Raw genomic sequence first — 24,096 nt, 5'->3', positions numbered from 1 at the left:
ATCTGTTAAAAATAAAACATGAATGACCCAAACTAGGAAGTGCGTCTCCTAGGGATGAAATCTCAATTTAGGAAATGCGTCTCCTGACAGAACATATAATCTTGAAAGACCTAGACTAGGAAGTGCGTCTCATGTGGTCGAAACTTGAATGAACCAAACTAGGAAGTGCGTCTCCTAGGAGTGAAACTTGAATGAACCAAACTAGGAAGTGCGTCTCCTAGGGCCAAACTTAAATAACCCAAACTAGAAAGTGCGTCTCCTAGGGGTGAAATCTCAATTTAGGAAGTGTGTCTCCTATGTATCCTGAAAGACCCAGACTACGAAGTGCGTCTCCTACGGGTGAAACTCAATTTAGGAAGTGTGTCTCCTAAAGGTATATCCTAAAAAACCCAGACTAGGAAGTGCATCTCCTAGGGGTGAAACTCAATTTAGGAAGTGCGTCTCAAAAAAAATATAACTTGAAAGACCCTAACTGGGAAGTGTGTCTCCTAACGGGTAAAATTTCAATGAACGAGACAAGAAAGTCCGTCTCCTAGCGGTAAAATCTCAATTTAGGAAGTACATCTCCTAAAAGTATATCCTGAACAACCCAAACTAGGAAGTGCATCTCCTAGGGGTGAAATCTCAATTTAGGAAGTGCGTGTCCTGAAAGTGTATCCTAAAAGATCCAAACTAGTAAGTGCATCTCCTAGGGGTGAAACTCAATTTAGGAAGTGTGTCTCCTAAAACAAAATATAACTTGAAAGACCCTGACTGGGAAGTGCGTCTCCTAACGGGTACAATTTCAATGAACCAGACTAGGAAGAGCATCTCCTAGCGGTAAAATCTCAATTTAGGAAGTGTGTCTCCTAAAACAAAAATATAACTTGAAAGACCCAGACTAGGAAGTGCATCTCCTAGGGGTGAAACATCAATGACTCAACCTAGGAAGTGCGTCTCATAGGAATGAACTTAAATGAACTAATTAGGAAGTGCGTCTCCTAGTGGTAAAATCTCAATTTCGGAAGTGTGTCTCCTACAACAAAATATAACTTGAAAACCCAGACTAAGAAGTGTTTCTCCTAGGGGTGATGTGTGATCTTTTCAATAACCTTTGCATAAGCAGAATTGGGGCATTACACCTGAAAAATTCAAACTTCCAAGCTTTGATATGAACATAGCTTTCGTCCCTGTTTCAAACAAAGAAAACTTGTGAGTTTAAACATGGTGGCTGGTTTGTGGCCTTGACTTTGAGGGAGATTGCTCCTTCACTTGCCATGATAACTTTGATTTCAACTTGAAAGACATTGCTTGTTTATTGACTAACCACTTTCCCTGTCACCCTTATCACAGAAAATACCTCTGATCCGTTCAAACCCAATGTCCTCTATTTGTTGCATTTTGCTTATGAATTGACATTTACCGAACCCTTGCATTTCACATGAATCCCAAAGCACGTTGATTGTTACCAACTCAGTGCGCATGATGTTCTTTCCTGACTTATCATGCGTTGATGTGCTAGCCAGACTCCGCTTTGTGCAATTGGAAAGCTGGTGGCAAATTTGAAGTCATTTCTCACTTGTTCTGACCAAACAGACTCAGGAAGAGGAAGTAAACAAAACAAAAGGAACAGAGTAAGGGACAATGGAAAGAGATGATACCTAACGAGAAAATTACGAAGTAGAAACTTATGAGATATGGATACCAACTCTAATGACCATGACATGCACCTTCGGATTAAGTGGCCTAATCTGTCAAGCAAGTCTAATGTGCAACTCTTATTGTACCTCTTCGCCGTGAAACTGGTCTTCAATGCTCTGATTATCCTATCTGATTCACGATCCTTATTCGACTTGTAGTGCCCGAAGGGTTTTCACCATCAAGCCTCTCTCATTTGTTCTTTCTCTCAACTTACCGTCGCTTTACGGTGCCTGTGAAGATTTTCACCGATAAGACTCTCTCATTTTGTTCTTTTTCTTTTTATTTCCTTTGATACTGTAGATGACAAGGCATTGACCATAGTAAAAACATCATATACTCCTGGCATGGCTAACTCAGCACTCTCAAAGATTATCTGGGAGGTCTTTTTTGGACTGTAATGTGGTTTTTGGACAGGGTTAGAAAGAAAGGATATCATAAAGTCTCAAAATAACTAAGACAACGGGTTAATTTATTTACAACTTTTGGAATCCATTCTAAAAACATTGCCCCAATTTCCAAAACAAGAGAATTTGATCCCTTTTTTTTCTTTTTTTTCCTTTTTCTTTTTGAGATGGAATTTCTAAGAAAGACTGCCCCACTCTCAACTTCGTGGAATTATGAAATATTTTATTTGGTATGACCGAACATAAGGCTGCCTACGTATCCTTAAAAGGAATCAGGTCGAACGTAGTTCATGAGACTACTTTTTGTTACTATTTTCCTTTTTCTTTTCTTTTTTTCTTATTTTTTTTTCTTTTCTTTTCCTTTTTTTTAATTTTCTCTATTTTTTCTCTCTTTTGTTTTTTGAAATTTTCCTTTTGGATTGAACTTTCTAAAATAAAGCTATGGGGACATGAACTTTTTTTTTCGTATGACTCTTAACTTGATTCCAAAAAAGGGAAGGTCAAAGAAATAAGATCAGGCTCAAAAGGGTATCGAATGGTATAAGTGTTTGGGTAGTTGAAAAAGGGCTTCCCAATCCCTGAAAATGCCGAGTAAAACACATGCAACTTGAAATGAAAAAGGAAGAGCACATACAACATTTCTTTTACAGCTTCGACATTGACATCACTGATATGCTTTCCACTTTTTTAGTGCCTTGTCAAGTACAGAACTCTTATTCGGTGATTTCTTCTTTACGATGGATACCTCCGACTGTTTGGAGAAAACTCCCTTGACTTTATCTTGTAAATTGAGGTGTACCTGAACTCAAAACTACTTACTTCAAATTGTTGGGACGCACTCTCTTGTAACAAATTCTTGACGCCCTATTAACTTCCCAAACTATCTGCCACAGTTTCACACAATTCGGGCTTTAACCAATCTCAAAATCCCTTTACTTACTTCCCTTAAATGTCCCTATCATCTTCAAAATTATTTTATTGCTTCATGATTAGGCTAATTTTTAAGACCAGGCCTAGAATTATGCGTGCATGTCATGTCACTAGAGTCAGCAGGAAAAGAACTATAAAAGAAAAAGAGAACTAAACAAACACTGACTAGAATTAACTAATAATAGAAAATTACATTAGACAGATGTTGAAAGGGTTTGAACAACAAAACAAGTAAAATAAGCTGGGGTTACAACCCTGGAACAAAACTAGACAACACTAAAGCTGTTACGACTAAACAAACTAGGCAAAATAAAAGGATAAAAGAGTTTGAGTCACAAGACAATATCCGGATTAAAATCCTGAAAATAACCCAGACAACAGAAATGACAACAAAATAAACCACTAAGACTCCTCCCCGGCTAGCCAAGAGATGGATCGTCTTTCCAATTACCAAGCACGACATCTTAGCCACTGAGTCCCGCATCAACATTACTAGTACCTTCACAAGTCTCCATCACATTGACCTTAGAAAATTGCTTTTGGGTCCCTTTTGCCAACTCGTTCTTAAGATCAACTTCCGGAACCCAGACTAATAGCGCTGAAAACTTTACAGCAAGTGGCCTTCCAAGGAACTCAGAAGAGTTTTCATATTCATTTTCAACACAAATCATGCCCACCTTATGCGTCTCATTATGAACAGGCAATGGACTTTGGCTAGTATGTGTTGCAACTGGATTTTGCATGGTAATGTCACCAACATCGACAAGCTTCTGGACTGCTTTTCAGATTCCAACACTTTTCTATGATGTGCCCCAGAGCATTAGAGCAATATGCGCACCTTTGAGAATAATCAAAGTTCTTTGGAAGAGGGTTCGACATTTTTATCTGAATCTGCTTCAACATGTCCAATTGCTTCAACCTTTGGAATAGACTGGCATATGATTCACCAATAGGAGTGAAAGTCTTTTCTTTTTCCTGTTGACTTTTCATTTTGTACTCTGGCCTCGGTTGGAACCTTTTGCGGGTAGGTGGTTGATATGCTTGAGGAGATGGGTAAGATATTTGCAGAAATGGTGCAGGCCATCGCGGATCTCGTGGGTGTGGAGCATATGGCGGTGCATTGTAGATAGAGTACTGGGAAGGTGAGGTATGACCTTGGGGATTTTGTGGAGGAAAGTAGTATTGGTGAGGATTATCTGGAGTACGAGGATATTTATGGGGTCAGTATTGATGCTGAAAGCGTTTATCAGGAATGCCCACTGGATCCCGTCGTTGGCGGGGCTCAGCAACATCTTTTCTATCAATTAGAGGACTGACCCGAGCAACTTGTTCGTCCCATCTGAGCCAAAACTTCCCTCGGGTTTCTTTTCCATCTGAGATAGGGAGGAGTTGTATGGGATAATGTCTAAGTTGTACTGAAAGTGTCAAATAAAATCTTGAGCCATGTCATCCCATGCATGCCACTTATTGACATCTTGATGAGTATACCATTCCAAAGCTGCCCCAGTCAAGCTCTCACTTAAATACGCCATCAACAAATCATCTTTCCCGCCAACACTTCTCATTTCACTGCAGTAACCTCTCAGATGGGCTACTGGATCTCCACATCCATCATATAAAGTAAGCTTTGGCATTTTAGACCCTTTCAGCTTTCTGGATATCTCATCTTTCTCCACTGTCTTAGCAGGCTTTGCAGTCTCACCGGAAGGCTCAAAATGAGGAGCGTAAGAGTACGGACCCGAGGCCTTAAAAATTAGTTCTAGAGCATAGTGTTGGACATCGAGGACTTTGAATACAGTCTCGCTAGAGGATCGAGGAAGAGTAGCTGGAGGAGGAGCTACAAGAGCATGAGTTGCCAAAGGAGTGGGATATGAGGTGGTTTTGGCGGGTAGAGTGTGAAAAGGTTGTGGGAAGATATCAGCAGCAGTAGGAATCTAGATTTGTGATAGTGGTGGGATAGTTGCAGGGTTTTCAGTGCAGTTAGTGGGGAATGAAGGTGGAGGATGCCCCCTGATCCAGGCTTGGTATATTTTGGTCATCTGTCCTTTCAACCTTAAGACCTCTTCTTTCAACTCAAATTCTGATTCAACAATTCCCTTAGACGGATCAATAACCCCTGTGTCCAAGTCTTTGCTAGCCATGACTACCTTGTACTTTGACCTTGTGTTGTATGGAAGAGTTACCAGTTTAAGATCTACAAACCAACCACCCTTTTGCTATAATGAGGATAACAAAGAGGAACAAAATGAAGTCATCATGTTGGCTTTAGGGCATTTAACAGCTAAAAATATCACATTACGTGCAATGCACCTATCAACAATTAACGGTTCAAGAATGACTTCAAGGGTCACAAGGTCACTTGGCATCATCCAAATTTGTCTATTTGAATCTTCTCTTTTCTTTTCTTTTCTAACACTTTTTGGCTTACTCATTTTCCTTCCTTATTTTTTTCTAATTACCACTCTTTTCTTTCCTCTCATTTCTTACATCCCATAATTTCATCTCTTTTTTTTCTTTTCTTCTTTTTTCCATTTTTTTCCTTAATGACTACTCTAATGAGAAAAAAGAAATAAAAGAAGCAAATCCTCTCTTTTTTTGAATTTTCTAGACTTAATGTTCTAGAACCAAAGAAAAATATTTTGAATTTTCGTTTGATATCCTAAAAGAAAGATTTCGAACCAAGAAATGAAAAAGATAACAAAAAATTTGGATTTCAATTTGATTACCTAAGGGAGAAACTCTAAAAGTAAAACAAAGATAAAATATATTTTTTTTTTCTCTCTTCTATGTACAATGTCCTAAAGTTCTAGTTAAAATAAAAAGAATTTTTTTTCATTAATTTCCCAAAGAAGAACTTCAAAAGAAAATCTTTTTGGATTTTTGAAATTAATATCTTAAAGAAAACTTTTAAAGAGGTACTAAAAGAAAATTCTCTTCTTTTTTTTTTTTTGAATTTTTAGTCTTAAAGTAAATATAAAAGCAATTTTTTATTTTAGTTTTAGATATTAATTCAATAAAGAAAAACCACCTCAAATGATTTTTTTTTAATTCCTAGAATTAGTATTCTAAAATAAACTTCTAACAGAAATATAAAAACGCAAAATTTCTTCTTTTTTTTTTGATTTATAACACATTTTTTCAAATATAAAACAAGAAGTAAGATAACTATGACAGACTCTAACATCACCTAAAAGACTCAACATTATTGTACAAAACTAAAAGATAACACACGACATAAAAAAAAATAAACTCAAAACATATAAAAATAAAAAAAATCTCCTTAAGTCACTCCTGAATAAATGATCCTGACTAGATGGTCCTGGGGTGTCTGTCATGCTCAAACTCCGGTAAGTAAGTCCAAACATGTATGAGAAAATTAAGACCAAACAAAGTTAAAAACCTAGAACGCTATGTGAGACAATAACCCTTCATGTTGGACACATGCAAGACATGATTGTGACTATTTTTCTAAAATTAACCTATGTGGCTAAAAGTTGCTAAAAATGCAAGATTTGGCTAAGACCCCGCGAAGCCAAGAACCTAAGACTCACTAGGAAGACCGGACCCTATGTGGATTGCCTACGTATCACACCCCGAAAGATGAGAATCAGGTATGCGTAGTTCGGGAAGATTGGATACGGTCGAGAATTAGAAAAAACAACTAATTTAGAGAAAACATATTTTTTTGTCTTTTTTTTTTTGAAAAATGCTGAAACATGTAAACTCTTTTTTTTTATTTCCTTGTTCCTTTTTCCTTTTTCCTTTTACTTGATTTTATTTATTTATTTTGGAAAAATTGGAAAGTGTAAAATCTTTTTGAATTTTTCATGTTTTTTTTCTTTTTCTTAACAAAAATGTGAAAGAAAACATAACTGGGTCCTACTTGCTTTATTTTCACACTTCACCTTCTTTTTTTCTTTCTTTTTTTCCCTCAACTATTATTGGTCCTCCAAAAGACCCTTTTACCCTTGAAGATTGAAACATATAGCACATAGGATGCATCAGGATGGTCTTTTATTTTTGGGTACACTTGTCCTAGACGGACCCAACCCCTGTGTTGAGTCCCCAAAGTCAAATGCACATGATGAAAACAAACGTGCTTACTAGGGATCCGGCATGAGGTTATGTTATTCTAAATTTAAACTTGGGGTTGTGTTCTTGACCTGGCTTACCCGAGCGAACAACTCGAGCCGAAGGGGGGAAATGTACCGGGAGCACGAAAGTCTACCCGGCCTTGTTGTTGGCCCAACCTCATTCTATTTGGTATAACTTCTAACAGAAAAAGTGGGCCACACGAACATGTGCACCATTTTTAGAAGACTCAGAGGGGTGGCGTAAGAAGACAGTTTAATACAATTCAAATAATATCAAAGCGATAAATAAATGGAAATTAGCACATTAGGTCCACAAAATACAGTAATATCAACAATAAATAAAGCCAAGTAAAAATCATAAAAACAAGCTCGAATTCTTGAACCCTGAACCAAAAGTTTTGGATTCTTATCCCTAGCAGAGTCGTCAGAGCTGTCACACCTTCTTTTTACTACCCTCGAATAGGGGTATAAGGGAGTTTTTTCCAATTTAAGTGACAATCGAAATGGAATTATCTATATTAAAGTCAGAGTGGCCACTTGGGATAATTATGGTGTCCCAAGTCACCGGTTTAGAATCCCGAATCGAGGAAAGTTGACTCTTATTTACGGTCTACAAACACAGAGATCCGGGTAAGGAATTATGTTAACCCGGGAGAAGGTGTTAGGTATTCCCGGGTTCCGTGGTTTTAGCACGGTTGCTTTGATCATACTTGGCTTAATCAAATTATCCAATTACTCATTTTAGAACCTATGTGAATTTGCCTCTTTTAATTAAGAAATTATCTTAAAACAGGTCACGCGTACGTGTACCCATTTATTTGGCGCATCAAGAATCATGTCACGCGAACGTGTCCACAATTAATAACGCTTTGTTATTATTAAGAATGTTTAGTCGAAATTGTGTGAACGCTTGCTCCTATTTTATTTTTTTCTAAATCGTAATTATGTCACGCGAACGTGTACACAATCACGATGATATATTAACGTGCCTAAAGCAAGCTACGAATATTCATTTTAGAAACCGTAATCATGTCACGTGAACGTGCATAATCATGATAATAAATTCAATGCACGCCTAAAGGTTCGCCTACCCGGATGTGGTCAGCCTAAGTATGCTCTTATGACTAATTAATGGAATAAAGTAATAAACTCCAACTTTATTTCATTGTACTAAAACTTCTTCTACTAAAAATATTACCAACTATAATAGTAGAGTTAATATATACCCCTTTGAAATAAAATGAACTTGCCGTTCCAACACCAAAGAGCATCAGCTACAGAAATAGTATATGGCAATAATGTGTTCAGACAAACGTAAAAAAATAATAGCAATTAATATTCATAACAAAGAAATTTATCAACCAAGTAATATTTCAATACATAAATGGAATATATTCTTCACTTGGCTTAAACTATTAATATAATTAAAGCATCATTCCAATCCATGACATAAAACATTTAAATCAAAGGACCTACTGCATATACTAATCCGGACAGCGCCTCATTGTACGAATGAAATTAAAACATCATAAATATTTATCTTTAATAAAATTAAACACACAAAAATCATTGTACGTCAATTGCTGAATTATTTGGGAAAAAGGGAATTCAGGGTTATTACACAAAAATTAGAGAGAGAAATTAGGAACTTACACGAGTTTAACAATCGGACAGTTATTAATCGGAGTGTTTGCCGGCGACAGCAAAAGGAAGCACTGATCGAAGACCTCAAACGGCAACTTCGAAATGATCTCGATCCCAAGAGAACACAGCTACTACGGGGGCTATTTTGTGACAAATTAGAGGCTGGTTTTCGATAGTATCTTGAAGCTGTCTTCGAGCTATCTCCCAGCTGTTTTTGCTTCTTTTTCTTGTTGGATTTCTGCTGAGCTTTGAGGCATCAGTGAGCTGTTTTGGAGTCAGTTTTGGCATTTGTTTCACAGCTAGATTTGCTGCGATTTGAGCTAGTGTCACGGCTGTTTTGGTGAGGAGAAAAGGGAACGTTGCTGGTCACTTCACCATGGCCGACGGCGATGTAGCATCAGAAGAGAAAGGGACGTGATAGGGAGGAAGGGCTGGCCGCTGGAACTCTTTGCGTATTCTCTTTTTGGTATCTCGTTGTCGAGTTCTTTTATGAAGAGGTAGAAAAAAACGGTCGGGGTGGTCTCATGATAGGAAACGATTGATTTCCTCTATTGTGTAGAGGTCTCCAACTGCTGGAACGTTGTTGTTGGAATGAAGAAGAAGATCAAAAATGGTTCTTTGGTGTTCTACCTAGAAGAAAATGTTAGGGGGTGGGGATTCCTATGTGTTAAATGGTGGATTTTTCTCTTAGGGTCTAGGTTTCTAGGTTAGCTTCTTTTTCGATAGGTTTAGGGTTTTAGGGTTATATCTAGGTTGGGGGGTATAGGCCTAGAAATTATGGGCTTGGATATTATGGGCTAGGTCCGAAAATTAAGCTTAAAAATTGGTTGTTTGAGCCCAAATTTTATTCTTTCTCCGTGAACAAGACTAAAAATATGACCTCATTTACCAATTAATCCTACTTAAGTAAAATAACTATTAAGATAAAACTAATCGTTAAAACAAACCTATTTTTTTGGTTCAAATATCATATTAAAATAAAAATAAGGTACTATTTTTTTGTTTTTTTTAGTTTTACGAAATTAATAAAATAAAAGTAACTAAAAAGAAGAGATATTTTTGTAATTTTTATTTTTTTGATAAAATAGAGTAAAAGAGTCAAAACTAATTGAAATATCGATATTAGGCCTAAACTAAATATTTTACGCTAAAATGGGTGAAATCTCGGGGAGGGTGAAAAATCACATGTCTACAAATGGTTCCTTCAATGAACTCCTTCAGTTGATCGATTGGAATCATCCCTTTAGATGAGACAGGGATAGCCTTAGTGGATGTTACTTATCTTGGGGGAGAGTCACTCTCTAGAACTTCTGGGAGCTTGCCAGGTGCATGGGTTGATTCTTCTTCTATCAAGATTCCCACCCTGTCTGTTAGCTTGTCAATTCTAGCCTCTTGATTTTGCATGCATTTGGTCAAGCCAGCGATTGCTTCCGTCAAGTTTGTCAACTGCTCCTCCACAGATGAAGTGTTTATCACTATAGCTTACATGATTGTCACGACGGAGAGTAGCATGGATTTTCACACAGATTGATCCTTGATTGGCTCACGCTATGTAGTGTAAGTGGGGAGGATCCATCACTTGAAGCATCATCATCTTCCTTCACAGTAGAGTGTTTGGATCCGAAGAGGTCAAGCAGAGCAAGAATTTTATTGATCTTTTCAGTAACATCGCTTCCTCCTTCAGGTGCATTTGTGGAAGATCTTGCTCCTTTTGAGGATGAAGATCCAAAAGCAGGTATTGATTCGGAAGGCACTTGGGGTGGTTGTTTTCCTAAAGAGCTTGCTTTGTTCCTCGTAACTGGTCCGAAGCTTCCAAAGGTAACATCGAGGATGCTTTCCACATCAGCATAGAACCTGGAGTTAGCAGCCTTGGTGGATGTTGATCTGGAGTTGATTTTCTTCGAAGCCATTTCAATGTTCTTGAACCTTGGTGATTGAAACGTTGAGATAAAAGGTAGAGATTGTCCCACTGGGCGTGCCAAAATTTGTAGACAATAAATTTGCATCGATAAAATTAAATCAAGACCGAAAAATATCGCAACAATTGTAGTATTTTATTTTGAATATTTGAATGTTACAATCTCTATGAATCCTCTGATTCTTCTTTCCAATAGTAAATAAATTCAAGGGCTTTTGAGCTTGATCTTGAATATGTAGTTGTTGCCACGAATGATGATCTTGTTCTTGAGCTTTAGCTTGATTGCTTGAACTTGACCTTGATTTGTTCTTCGTTCTTGATCTTGAACTTGATTGCTTGAAGCTTGAAACTTGTAGAGAAATTTGCGGCGTTTGATCCACGAGCTCTCTCTTGCTTCTCGTTATAACTTCTGGTGTCTTTTCTAGGTTATGAAAACCCCTATTTATATTTGTGGAAGAGAAAAGTTGTGATAAGAACAAACTCTTTTTGACCAGTCAGATTGAAGCGTGACAATGCTGCATTTGTTTGGCCAGAACATGTAACTTACACATGTGGCGCAATTTCATTGGCCCTTCAATTTGACTTGGCATTGCTTTGTCATTTTGACACATGGCATGTTCCTATTGTCTCTTCTATTTGACTGGACATGCCGCGTCATTTGACACCTGACACCAAACTGGGTCTGTAGGAAGATAACATCTTGGGCTTAATAAAGTGGGCTCATCACTTTAGCCCAATTAAATAAACTAGCCCAATGGACTAAGACTTATTTATTCAATCCATATACATTGGATTTATATTATTAATTCAATTATATTAGTCCATAATATTTATTTGGACCAATATATCTTGAATTTAAAATATAGTCCAAATTATTTTATGGATTTAATTTTAATAAAATTATATGCCTACAGTTTTAACTCATTTTCTCGTCCAAAACAGTTCCTAAACCCTCCTAAATGCTCTCCAAGGGTTCCTCTATGATTCAAGGGTGAAAACCTAAGATAAAAATATGAATCCAACGTTAGAAACCCCATGGTGCTTTCTATATCGTAGTTCTTCTTCTTGTGGCTGTTTTGGAGGGTTCTTCAAAGTAAAGTAACATCAGGCTTTATGTTGTTCTTATTGATTAAAGTAATAATCAGTCCCTCCTTTATATATATTAGATTTTCAAGGCGAACAACAAGTGGTTACACATCAGCTTGAACACCAAGAGTTGATTCAAGAAGAGAATACAACACCTTTCGTGTTGTGGTGTCATTGAGGATAATTGTGGGTTGTGCTTGGCTGAAATTTCGTGTTGTTTCTACTAGTTTAGGTGAGTATAACATCCTACTACATGTGCTTGAAGTTCTTTGTGTATTAGTTGCATTATTTGAGCAAAATACTACAAGAGGAGACTTGAAATAGTTTAAGATATAATTATTTTTAATGGACTGTTATGGAAAGGTTGTTTCCATAAACTTTAAATGGATGGAAACCTTTGAAAATGACTTTCTTATGATGTTGTTATTATAAAATATTATCTACATGTTGAACTTGTTGTTGGTACTGTGAATATGAAGGAAAATGTAACGACCTGGCCGGTCGTTTTATGAATTACAGCCATGTTTCCCCTATTTCTGCTTCTTTCTGTGTTGTTCAACTAAATTTCATCGTGTCGTATTGGTTGGTTTGGGTTCGGAGTTGTTTTGTAGAGGAATGAGACACTTGGTCTCTTTTGAGAAAGCTTAAGTAGGAAAAGTCAACTGGATGTTGACTTATGTGTAGAAGGTCTTGGATTTGAATTTTGATGGTTCGGATAGCTCCGTTAGGTGATTTTGGACTTAGTATCGTGTTCGGAATGTAATTTGGAGGTCCACGGTAAATTTAGGCTTGAATTGGCGAAATTGAAATTTTGGCGTTTTTCGGTCGGCATTGAAAATTTTGATATCAAGATCATATTGCATTTCCGGAAATTGGAGTAGGTACGTTGTGTCATTTTTGATGTGTGTGAAAATTTTCAGGTAATTCGGATGAGGTTTGATAGGTTTTTTTATCGTTTGCGGAATTCGGAAGTTTGGAAATCCTTAAGCTTGAATCCGATGGTGATTTGATGTTTTGATGTTGTTTTGAGTGTTCTGAAAGTTAGAAAAAGTTTGAATGATGTTATGGGATGTGTTGGCATGTTTAGTTGAGGTCCCGAGGGCCTCGGGTGAGTTTCGGGTGGTTAACGGATCAATTCTTGGCTTTAGAAGTTGGCAGATTTCTGGTATTTTGTTGCAGAGAATTCCTTCTTCGCGTTCATGAAGGGTTATTGAGAGTAGATGAATTTTTTTCTTCGCATTCGCGAAGGGGAGGCCGCGAACGCGAAGGTTTGATCTGAGTATGCATCGCGTTCGCAAGGAGGGCGTCGCACTCGCGTAGAAGGATTTCCAGGTCAGGGGCAGTTGTGCTTCGCGAACGCGAGGACACTACTGCGTTTGCGAAGAAGAAAACACTTGGGCAGAATGTTTAAGTTCAAAAATGAGGGTTTTGGTCCATAATTTCAAAATTCATTAGAGAGCTCGGGAGAAGGCGATTTTGGAGGGGATTTTCAAAGGATTGATTGGGGTAAGTGTTTTTCACTCAAATTTGGTTAAATCCCATGATTATGTCTTGATTTTTATCATTTAATTTGGGAATTGAGGGTGAAAATTGGGGAAAATGAAAGAAAATTTGGAGAATTGATTTTGGGGATTTGGATGGTCATTTGATGTCGGATTTTGGTGAATTTGATATGGGTAGACTCGTGAGCGAATAGGTTTTCCAGTTTTGTGATTTTTATCGGATTCCGAGATGTGGGCCTAGGTTGGGTTTGTCCAATTTCGGGATTTTTAAGTTAATTTGATTATTTTCGCTTGGGCTTCATTCCTTTAGCGTGTATTAATGATGTAATACTGATTTTGGTTAGATTTGGAGCATTTGGAGGCCGAGGCAAGAGGCAAGGGCATCGCGGGCTAGAGTTTTGTCCGGTTTGAGGTAAGTAATGATTGTAAATATTTTTCTGAGGGTATGAAACCTCGGATTTCGCATTGTTTCACTACTTTGAGGTGACGCACACGCTAGATAACGAGCGTGGGATCGTGCACCGTTGGGGATTGTGACTTGGTTTGTCTCGTACGACTAATAAGTCGCATATTTGACTAGAAACTATTTGATATCATTGTGTTTTCTAAATTATTACTATGTTTTGGGCCTCATTCCATATTTGGGCCTCATGCCAAGCTGTTTGGACCCTTAGGAATTTTTTACTACTATCCCTTATTGTTTTGATTTAATTATCTGTACTCAGTCATGCTGTGTTTTACTAATTTCATAACTCTGTCTAATTTACTCCGTTTTGATACTAAAAATGATATTTTGGGCTGAGCACCCTATTTTACTGTTGGCCCGAGTGGCTTGAGAGGTTTCTGACTAAGTGAGGCCGAGGGTCTGTGTTGTGAGGATATCATGGGATCAGGCTGCGCGCCGCAGCAGGTTGTATTGTTTTGTGATATATGAGAGGCTGAGGGATTGATTTATTATGCCACGAGATGGCTTGTGATAGCGCTTGGGCTGTAGGAGCCCCACCGGAGTTTGAACACCCCTAGTGAGCATGGGTACCTAGTGTGAGTGATATGATGTTGCCCGAGGGGCTGATTACGAGTGATTGTGAGGTAGCCCGAGGGGCTGGTTCTGTTGATATTTTGCCTGAGGGTGGGTTTATGGTACATGTCTTGCTTGAGGGGTTGTTTACGTTTCTATCATTTTTACTCATTGTTTCATCACTTATTTGAAACTATTGAAAGATGTTTTTAAAAGAAAAGGTTTTTACTGAAACTGAGTTTGTTTTACGAGATAATTGATTTCTATATTGTTAATGTACTGTATATGCTGTAGTGCTATGACGTAGAATTATCTGTTTTCTTATTGCCCAGCTTTCATTTACTTTTATTACTTACTGAGTTGGCGTACTCAAATTACTCCCTGCACCTTGTGTGCAGATCCAGGAGTTGCGGGTCGCGATAGTGAGTGTTGATCGTTCTTCCAGCAGGTCTTCGGAGTCGGCAAGGTAGTTGTTTGGCATTCGCAGCCCTACACTTCTCCTTCTTACCTTACTCTGGCTGTTCTTAGAATTTTATTTTCGGGCTATGATAGCCTTTCTTGTGCTTAAACAGATTTTGTAGTTGCTCGTGACTTGTGACACCCCGATGTCGGGCTTGTGTTATTTTCTTTCGCACTGATTATTTAGACTTATGTTATGAGATTCTGTTAATTAATAGCTTAAAAATGACTTTTATGAAATACTGGTTGGATTTGGGGTTTGTATCGGCTGGCTTAGTTTCACGATAGGTACCATCACGATCGGGTCGGTTTAGGGTCGTGACAAGTTGGTATCAGAGCCTAGGTTACATAGTTCTCATGAGTCATGAGCGGGTTTAGTAGAGTCTCGCGGATCGATACGGAGACGTCTGTACTTATCCTCTGGAGGCTGTAGAACCTTTAGAAAAAACTTCATATTCTTGAATTCCTGTCGTGCGAATCTGTTGATTCTGGTAACTAAATTTATGTTATTCTATTCTCTCACAGATGGTAAGGACACGTGCTATCGATCAGGATGGACGACCACCAGTACCACCAGTTAGGGCCACTAGAGGCCAAGGACGCGGTCGAGGTCGTGGTAGGGGCAAGAGTGTAGCCCGCACAGTAGCTAAGGCAGCACCTGCAGATCCACCAGCCGCCCCAGTTCAGGATCAGGTCCCAGTTGCGGACGCTCCAGTAGTACCAGCTCAGGCACCAGCTATGTCTATTGTTATCCCAGACCTTCAGGAGGCCCTAGCCCAGATTCTATCAGCGTGCACTGGCCTGGCTCAGGCGGTCTCAGTTACTACGGCCACAGCTACTTCTCATGCCGGGGGAGGCACTCAGACTCCCGCTGCTCGCACACTTGAGCTGGTTGTGCAGGGACTTCAGACACCGATGGCACCTCCAGCCTAGCTAGTTCCAGCTACTCAGGAATATTTTGCTCCTGTTATGCTAGAGGACGAGTAGCGCAGATTTGAGAGGTTTGGTAGACTTTAGCCTCCGTCATTTAGTGGTACTGAGGGTAAGGATACACAGGGTTTTTTAGATAAGTGTTAGAGGATGCTTCGGACCGCAGATATTCTGGAAACCAGTGGGGTGTCATTCACTACTTTCTAGTTCTCCGGGGCTGCACTTAGTTGGTGGGAGGCTTACGAGAGGCGTAGACCGGTTGGCGCAGCACCCCTTTCTTGGCAGGAGTTCTCCGTTCTTTTCCTGGAGAAGTTTGTACCTGAGTCCCACCGAGAGGAGCTGCGCATGTAGTTCGAGCAGCTTTGTTAGGGTGATAGGTCTGTGTCACGACCCGGATTTCCCACCATCGGGTGTCGTGATGGCGCCTACTATCGGAGCTAGGCAAGCCAAATATTTAAAACACCTTTCCTGCTTTCTTTCAAACAATAAAATAAACGAGACAAAATTTAAGCGGAAGACTTTAAATCTAAAGCAACTAAAAACCAAAAGTGCGGAAGTTTAATACATATCACTACCCAAGGTCTGGTGTCACTAGCTCACAGACTACTACAGAATACTACAAACAATGTCTGAAAGGGAATACATCATGTTTGTCTGATACAAGATGAACAAACGAAAACATGGAAAGGGGTTTCGGCTTGCGAACACCAGCTAGGCTACCTCGAGAGTCCCTGGACTGAAGATAGCTCCCAAAAGTCCTACTGTTGTGGTCTGTAAGTTGTTCCCTGATCTGTACACAAAAATGCACAGAGTGTAGCATCAGCACAACTGACCCCATGTGCTGGTAAGTGTCTGGCCTAACCCCGGCGAAGTAATGATGAGGCTAGACAGGACCTACCACAATTAACCTGTACAGATATATATACAAGTGCAAGAACATAATAACAAGATATACAAAGTAAAGCTAGGAGGGGACATGCCATCGGGGAGTAACAGATAAAAATGAAATATCGGAAATAAACAGAAGAAACTCCGGTTCCCATGATATATAGTGGAAGGCGTGCCACACGATCCCACAATATCATTTGTAAGTGGACGGCATGCCACACGATCCCAATTTTCATATATAAGTGGACGGCGTGCCACACGATCCCAATGTTCATATATAAGTGGACGGCGTGACACACGATCCCATAATATCATATATAAGTGGATGGCGTGCCACACGATCCCATAATATCATATATAAGTGGACGGCATGCCACACGATCCCAATTTTCATATATAAGTGGACGGTGTGCCACACGATCCCATAATATCATTTATAAGTGGACGGCGTGCCACACGATCCCAATGTTCATATATAAGTGGACGGCGTGCCACACGATCCCATAATATCATATATAAGTGGACGGCGTGCCACACGATCCCTATTTTCATATATAAGTGGACGGCGTGCCACACGATCCCATAATATCATTTATAAGTGGACGGCGTGCCACGCGATCCCAATGTTCATATATAAGAGAACGGCGTGCCACACGATCCCATAATATCATATATAAGTGGACGGCGTGCCACACGATCCCATAATATCATATATAAGTGGACAGCGTGCCACACGATCCCATAATATAACTCGAAGCATCTGATTTTGTAAGGAGAGTCCCATTAGGGGAAATCAACAACATATCACTCCAACCCGGCAAGGTTACAACTAACAGCCCAAAATATCCCGGCAAGGGAGAGTATATATATCGGTCTACACATCCCGGCAAGGGAGTAATCACAACACATTCTCTTTTTAAATCCCTTCTTCCTCAACTAACACCATTCATGTTCGAGCTAACGCTCCAAAAGTACACCAATCACAATTTTACCTCAACCGTTCACATTATACGAAACTCATCGAATAAACAAGAAGATTGTGTCACGTTATTCGAATTAAAAGCAATTAAGACTCACGGTCATGCTAGACTCCGGTGCATAGATAACCGTCACCATGCCTATACATCGTACTCCACATTAGCAAGTAGCAAATAACATCCCAATCCTATTCCCTCAAGCCAAAGTTAGAACAAACACTTACCTCGAATGCTCCAAACTCAACTCATGCTTCTAGTATAGCTTTACCTCTTGATTCCACCACTAATCCGCTCGAATCTAGTCATAAGTTACTTAATCACATTAATAATTACTAAATGAATCACTCCTCATGCATGAAAAATAAATTTTACAAGGTTTTTCCCAAAATGGTCAAAAACACCCCCGGACCCACGTGGTCGAAACTCGAGGTTCGGACCAAAACCCAGTTACCCATTCTCCCACGAATCCAAACATATGCTTTATTTTGAAATCGGACCCCAAATTGAGGTCCAACTCCTCAATTTGTAGAAAATCTAGGTTCTACCCAAAACACCCAATTTTCCCCATGAAAATCTTTGTTTTGAAGTTGAAATCATGTTAAAAGACGTTAAGAAGTGAAGAAAATGAGTTAGAAATCACTTACCAATCGTTTTGAAGAAGAAAAGTAGTTTGGAAAATCGCCTCTTAGGTTTTGGGTTTTTGAAAAGTGGAAAAAATGACTGAAAATCCCGAATTTATACATTTTGCTAAGGGCTGGCGGGGACCGCACAGAAATGGTCGCGGCCGCACCGAGGGAGGGGAGAAGTGGGCTCTCTCTGAACCCACCCAGCGCGGACCGCACTAATTTGGTGCGCGGCCGCGCTGGTCGACCCTCTGAACCCCACCACGCGGACCGCACAGAAAAGCACCGCGGTCGCGTGGCTGCCAGCGCGGACCGCGCGGAAATGGCCGCGGCCGCGCTGGGCCTGCAACATCTGAACCTGTATATTTTTCTAAGTCTAAGAGCTCCCGGGCCCTACTCAAAACTCACCTAAGCCCTCGGGGCTCCAAACCAAACATTCATATGATCTCGAAAACACCTTACGGACTTACTCGTGCGATCAAATCGCCAAAATAACATCATATACATAGGATCAAGCCTCAAAATACATGATTTTCTTTCAACTTTCATAAAAACTCAAATTCCCCATTTTAAGTCCAAAACATGTCATATGACATCCGTTTTTAGCCAAACTTTACAGATAGTGCTTAAAACATATTTAAGACTTGTACCGGGCGTCGGAACCAAAATACGAGCCCGATACCACAGTTTTCTGATCAATTTTCTTCTTCATTTTTTCTTAATTAATTTCAGAAAACAATTTCACACAAAAATTCATTTCTCGGGCTTGAGACCTCGGAATTTGATTCCGGGTACACGCCCAAGTCCCATATTCTTCTACGGACCCTCCGGGACCGTCGAATCACAGGTCCGGGTCCGTTTTACCCAAAACGTTGACCAAAGTCAATATTATGCATATTAATATCAAAATTCATCAAATATTTCACAAAATTCGCATATTCTAACATAAAAAACTTTCCGGCTACGCACCCGAACTGTGCACGCAAATCGAGGCAACTAAAAGCAAGGTTTTCCGGGCCTCAGAAGCACGGAACTAGGAAGAATTACGGTGATGACCCTTTGGGTCATCACAGTCTGATACACAATATGAGATGCAGTTCTCCGAGTTGGCTCGTCATGCAATCTAGTTGGTTCCCATAAACCGAGAGAGGATCAGGAGGTTTATAGATGGTTGCGGTTTTCAGCTTCGGTTTCTCATGAACAGAGAGAGAGTATCTAGTGCTACCTTTGATGAGGTTGTTGACATAGCTCGACAGATTGAGATGGTTCGTGGTCAGAAGAGGGTTGAGTGGGAGGCTAAGAAGCCTCGTGGTCAGGGAGGATTCAGTGGTACTCCTCATGAGGGTCAGTTTCAGCACGGCAGAAGCCGTCCATTCAGGCATGCTCAGTCAGCTTGACCAGGTTATCGTGGGCCATCATCGGGCCATAGTTTTCACAGTTCTCATCAGGGCCATTCCTCACTTAGTGCTCTTTCAGCCCAAAGTTCATCCCGTGCTCCATCAGTTCATGGCTCTTTCATGCCAGGTTCTTCTGGTAGTCATCTCGGTGCTAGGGGTTCCCTTCAATCCTCGTCTCCAGCACTAGGGGGTTGTTATGAGTGTGGAGAGTTGGGGCATATATGGAGGCAGTGTCCTTATCGTCTTGGGGGTCTGTCTCAGCAGAGGATTCAGCCATCAAGTTCAGCACCAGTTACTTCACCACCCACCCACCCAGGTAGGGATGGAGGACAATCAGATAGGGGTCGCCCTAGAGGGGGAGGTCGATCAGGTGGTGGTCAGGCCCGTTTCTATACACTTCCATCCAGAATCGATGTTATTGCTTCAGATGCTGTGATCACAGGTATTGTCTCAGTTTGCCACAAAGAGGCCTCTGTGCTATTTGATCATGGTTCCACTTTTTCATATGCATCATCATATTTTGCTCGTTATTTGGATATGCCATGTGAGTCTTTTATTTCATTCATTCGTATATAATTGATACTATTGTTGTGGACTGTGTATATTGGTCGTGGGTGGTGACTATTGGGGGTTTGGAGACCCAGGAGGACCTTTTGTTACTTTGTATGTTGGACTTTAATGTGATATTAGGCATGGATTGGTTATCTCTGTGTCGTGCTATTTTGGACTGTCATGCTAAGACAGTGACGTTGGCTATGTCGGGTGTGCCACGAATTGAGTGGCGAGGTTCGACTGATTTTGTTCCCACTAAGGTGATTTCATTTTTGAAGGCCTAGAGGATGGTTGGGAAGGGTTGTCTTTCTTACTTGGCCTTTGTGAGGGATGTCAGTGCAGAGACTCCTACCATTGATTCAGTCCCGGTAGTGAGAGACTTGCTGGATGTGTTTCCTGTAGACCTGCCGGGCATGCCACCGGACAAAGATATTGATTTTGGTATTGATCTGGTGTGGGACACTCAGCCTATTTCTATTTCACCGTATCATATGACACTGGCAGAGTTGAAGGAGTTAACGGAGAAGCTTCAGGAACTCCTTGATAAGGGGTTTATTCGGTCTAGTGTGTCGCCTTGGGGTGCGCATGTTCTATTTGTGAAGAAGAAGGATGGCACGATAGGGATGTGCATTGATTACAGGCAGTTGAACAAAGCTACAATCAAGAACAAGTATCATTTGCCTCGTATTGATGATTTATTTGACCAGCTTCAGGGAGCGAGAGTGTTCTCCAAGATTAATCTCCGTTCAGGGTATCGCCAGTTGAAGATCAGGGACTCGGATATTCTTAAGACAACTTTCAGGACCCGATATGGTAATTATGAATTCCTCGTGATGTCGTTTGGGCTGACCAATACCCCATCAGTCTTCATGCATTTGATGAGTAGCGTGTTTCGGCCTTATCTCGACTTGTTTGTCATTGTATTCATTGATGATATTCTGGTATACTCGCATAGTCAGGAGAAGCACGCGGAGCATTTGAGAGTGGTATTGCAGCGGTTGAGGGAGGAGAAGCTTTATGCAAAGTTCTCCAAGTGTGAGTTTTGGCTAAGTTTAGTGGCTTTCTTGGGGAACATGGTGTCCAATAAAGGTATTCAGGTTGATCCGAAGAAGATAGAGGCGGTTCAGAGTTGGCCCAGACCGTCCTCAGCCACAGAGATTCGCATCTTTCTTGGTTTGGCAGTTTATTACCGTCGGTTCATTTAGGGATTTTCATCTATTGCATCACCCTTAACCAAATTGACTCAAAAAGGTGTGCCTTTCATGTGGTCGGATGAATGTGATGCGAGCTTTTAGAAGCTCAAGGCTGCCTTGACCACAACTCCAGTGTCACGTCCCAAAACTTGGGAGGTGTGGCTGGCACTCGGTGTCGCACTGGCCCGAGCGAATCACTCTGCAACTCTCTTTTTTTCTTTTTAACTATCATAGGCCAACATGGCCACAACTCGTAATGTATAACTATAAGTGGGCAACACTGATCAATAAACTATTGTTCTTAGAATATGAATACATATGAGCCGTCAAGGCCTCTGACATACTGTATAAAATAAACCTCTGTCTACAAAGCCTCTAAGATTATTTGATATCAAATAGTACAGGGTACTGGCCTACCCATAAGTTTGTAGAAAACTCTGACACGATGACTTATAGACTCGGCTGCACTTCCAGTGAGGTGGAGTCTTACCGATCCTTTGCTGAATGCTGATCTTGTCTACTATGAGGGCTCGTCAAACTAATAATTTATACTTGTAAGTCTGGATAGTTCTGTAAATCGTGAAATATTTATAATGTTATGCATATATGTGTAAATGTCATGTAATGTATAGGTCTGTACGTACATAATATCATCAAGCCTCTGAAGGCATCCCATCATATTATCTCAACCATTGTGGTCAAAATCATCAACGTATACCAGCTGATCAGGTGATGGTGCATATATACCACCGTAACCTTTTTTCTATATCTCATATATTTACATATATACGTGTATATAATGCCATCTGATACCACTGTGGGCAAAATCATCTACGTATACCAGCTGATCAGGTGATGGTGCATATATAACGCGGTAACCTTTTTCCATATCCCATATACATATATTTACAAATATACGCGTATATAACGTCATCTGGTGCCACTGTGGACAAAATCATCAACGTATACCAGCTGATCAGGTGGTGGTGCGTATATAGCGCCGTAACCTTTTATATATATATATATATATATATATATATATATACACACACTCGTATATAATGTCATCTGGTCATGGGTCAGTGTACATTAATGCAATGCATGAGAAGTACGTCAATAAATCTCTTGGAATGTCATAAGACCATTATACCTTTGAGTAATGTCATGAAGTAAACGTTTTTTTCAACTTACATATTTTTCTAAGACCCATGAATAGATGATAGAATAATAGGACACATAGGGAATCAAGAACATAAGCATTTCTAGTATTTCTATGAATAGAGTCATTTATGAAAATTGTGCATTTGCTTGACGTATAGATCATGCCAAAAGAAAGAAGAGATAGCCTTAACATACCTGAAGTAGGGAAAAATCCCTATAATATTCTTGAGAATAGAACTTTTAAATATCCCTTGCCATGTTCCCGAAGACTTATATTTAGCTCCCAAAGGCAGATCTTTGTGTCTTGTATGAAGACTTCCAAAGTTACACACCAGAATCTCCAAGATAGTCTTGATATTATGAACTTCATTAACCGAAAATATATAGCTTTTCACTAAGCTAATACGAACACAAGTGAATTCTCTCAGCAATACCAGCATAATTTTCCATCTTCCTCCTTACTTTAGAAAGGTGATAACTGAAGCCATACATCCCCTTTCTTCAAAAAATAATATTGCACAAACAGAGAAAAAATGAACTTTTTGATTAAAGATAAGTTGTTAAATCTCCTTGGCATAAGAGAAAATAGCAACTTTTCAAAACTTGCTACTTTTTGCACCGCACTGCAACGGCCCTTAGCAAAACAACAAAAAACTGAAAGAACTGCACACAATGTAAACCAATGAACCCTCATAATCAGTTTTTGTAAAATAAATCACACTACCTTTAATCACATATAACCACGTTGCATTTGCCAATAACAAAAGAAACCATGCATAAAAAAACAACTAATTATCATAAACAAAATAAACTAATGCTCCTAAAAACTTCAATACTTAGAATTTTCACATTACCCTTACTACTACTACTGTAACTGAAATTCAAAGGATGAGTGTAAACCCCTTTATTGTTATACAGATTGTAATCTGAATTGAGATCTTTTTTGTTGGAATATTAGAACTAATAATAGAATTTATAAGCTCACCACCAACTCTAATATCAACGTTTCTTCTTTCTTCAGACTTATTTTTTTGATACATAATTGCTGCTGCAACTTGAATCATTTGAAGACAAATTTGCTAAGATTGTAATGTCTTTGAAGACAAATTTGCTAAGAATAAAATGAATGTGTAAAACTTCACATTAGTTTGCCACCTAATAAGAAATGACTAAGAGTAATTTCTTTAGGATGTGGCTTGCTGCCACGTGGAGTGGGAGGGGGGATTTTAGTCTTTATCCGCTTATTAGGTAATTAGGTAATGTTTCGTTACCCAGTAATTAACCAATTACATATGTAACTAAAAATTATCTCAAATTACTTAAAATTTTACTTATTTTTATTATACTTTATACGCCGTACTATTACGATCATGTGGTACCATGTAAAATAAATTCATACATTATTATTTCATTAAAACATTCATGTAAAAATATATAAATTTTCTCAACTTATAATTTTCCTAATATCATATAAAGAGTACAAATTTTTCATACGCTCAATTTTTAAAATGGTAAAAAGATAACCTTTCTTTCTTGTCACAAAATAATTTCTATCTTTTATAATAAAGAAAATCTCGTAAACGTTTCTCATATTATGTGTATAATTTAAAACATATTCGAAAGTAATAATATTAATAACT

This window comes from Nicotiana sylvestris, chromosome 3 (genome assembly GCF_000393655.2).
Source record: "Nicotiana sylvestris chromosome 3, ASM39365v2, whole genome shotgun sequence".
Taxonomy (NCBI): Eukaryota; Viridiplantae; Streptophyta; class Magnoliopsida; order Solanales; family Solanaceae; genus Nicotiana; species Nicotiana sylvestris.
This window is presented reverse-complemented; position numbering follows the sequence as displayed.